Raw genomic sequence first — 2,209 nt, 5'->3', positions numbered from 1 at the left:
CTCACTGCGACCTCCGGCTTCCGGGTTCAAGTAATTCTCCTCCCTCAGCCTCCTGAGTAGCTGGGACTATAGGTATGTGCCACCACACCCAGCTAATTTTTTGTATTTTTAGTGGAGACGGGGTTTCACCATGTTAGCCAAGATGGTCTTAATCTCCTGACCTCGTGATCCACCCACCTCAGCCTCCCAAAGTGCTGGGATTACAGATGTGAGCCACCATGCCCAGCAACAAACTCTTTTAAGAAACATGTTGAGTACTGTTCCTTCAGGACACTTCACTCATGCTTACAGCTGTGACATTGGCATTGCTGTGTCATCAGGAATTTGAGATGGGCTGACCATCACATGGGTGGCTGAGTTACTTAATTATAGACTTAACAGAAGCTACCAGCACTTTGCTATGAACCTAGAACCTGCTCTTGCTCCCCCCAACACAGAAATGACTAGCCCACTTTGTGCCATGGTGAATCTATTGTGTACTCTTTAGATTGTCTGTAACATTCAGGAGCTTTGCAGTCATAAAATAGTAGCCAGGCTGATCTTCACAACAGTGGTAGTTTACAAAGCTAGTGAGAGCAATGCATTTGGGAACAAATCAAGTGAAAATGCAAAAGTGTCCAAAGAAGTAATATGACACCCCTTTCCCCAACCCAAAAATACTCCCTCCAGCTCTAACATCACCACCTACAGGAAGCCTTTCAGGATTTCACAAGCTACTCTTAGACTGAGAACTATCATCGATTTTTCCCCAGAGGAGGCCCTGGCTTTTGAGAGCCTACAAATGAGTGAATGAATGAATGAGTATGTGAGTCCGCACGTGCATGAGGGAATGAATGTGAGAATGAGTAAACGAATGTATCTGCTTCAGAGCACTTGTAGATATATCTGCTCATTTATTTCACAAAAATTGATCAAAGATTTGCTTTTTTTTTTTTTTTCAAAGCCTACAGCCCCTGGTGTTCCCAGGCGGTCTCCCATCCAAGTACTAACCAGGCCCGACCCTGCTTATCTTCCGGGATCAGATGAGAGCAGGTGCGTTCAGGGTGGTATGGCCGTAGACAAAACATTAACTCAATGCCAGATTCTATGATGGGTACTGGCATACCAACAAGATAGAAAGGTCCCTGCTTTCAGGGTGTTTATATTCTAGTTGGGGAGATGGTCGACACACAAGGAAACAAATGTGTGTATGATTTCCGATGGTGAGAGCACTATGAAGAAAACACATGGGAATATATGAGACAGAGTAAAAGCAGAAGTTTGCAAAGAGGTAAGATTCCTATTTTTGGAAAAAGACACACACATACACACGTGTGTTGTTAGATAGGTGCTAGATGGCTAGAAGATAAGGACAGCAGGGAAGGCTTCTTTTTGAAGGTGGCATCTAAGCTCTGTCTTACAATGACTGTGTAAACACTTTTTTTTGTTTTTGAGACAGAATCTTGCTCTGTCGCCCAGGCTGGAGTGCAGTGGCTTGATTTCAGCTCACTGCAACCTCCGCCTTCCGGGTTCAAGTGATTCTCCTGCCTCAGCACTGGGACTACAGGTGCATGTCACCATGCCCAGCTAATTTTTTGTACTCTTAGTAGAGACAGGGTTTCACCGTGTTAGCCAGGCTTGTCTCCTGACCTCAAGCGATATGCCCACCTCGGCCTCCCAGAGTGTTGGGATTACAGGTGTGAGCCACTGCGCCCAGCCTGTAAGCACTTCTTATGGGCATATGTGATATTACCTTTTTCCTGGGGGCTCTGGGGAGAATGATTACATCTTATTCATCATTGTGTGCTATCAGGTTACAGTGGCAAGCGTATGGAATTTGCAGTCAGATGACCTGAGTTCAAATTCTGCTTCTACCACTTACTAGCTATGGACCTCAGGTAAGTTACCTACCTAAGCATTGAAATCTCAGTTTCCTCACCCAAAAATGGGGACAGGGAATGATGATGATGATGATGATGATGGTGATGATGATAATACATTTCTAAAAGATATGGCTGTCTACCCAAAACTCATGCTTCCCTTTCCATAGTGTGAAGTTGTTGTTGAAAAGCAGCTACCCAAACCTGGGTTCCATTTTTCAGTTCCCTTGCACCCAGATGCAGCCATGGGACCAACTTCTGCCACTGGGACATGAACAGAAGTGATGTGTGCCAGGACTGGATCCCTGAGTCACCATATGGAGGAAAACTATCCCTTGACCAATAACAAC

General features: G+C 45.1%; 1 non-coding gene across 1 annotated transcript; it reads right to left on the bottom strand.

Moving 5' to 3' along the window:
* Positions 1-941: 941 nt before the first annotated feature.
* On the bottom strand, positions 942-1,060 carry LOC119468027. Its single transcript, XR_005196659.1, has one exon. It is a non-coding gene; the product is annotated as a 5S ribosomal RNA (ribosomal RNA).
* Between the last annotated feature and the right edge of the window lie 1,149 nt (positions 1,061-2,209).

The sequence above is a fragment of the Cebus imitator genome, unplaced genomic scaffold (genome assembly GCF_001604975.1).
Source record: "Cebus imitator isolate Cc_AM_T3 unplaced genomic scaffold, Cebus_imitator-1.0 Scaffold15, whole genome shotgun sequence".
NCBI lineage: Eukaryota > Metazoa > Chordata > Mammalia > Primates > Cebidae > Cebus > Cebus imitator.
This window is presented reverse-complemented; position numbering and strand designations above follow the sequence as displayed.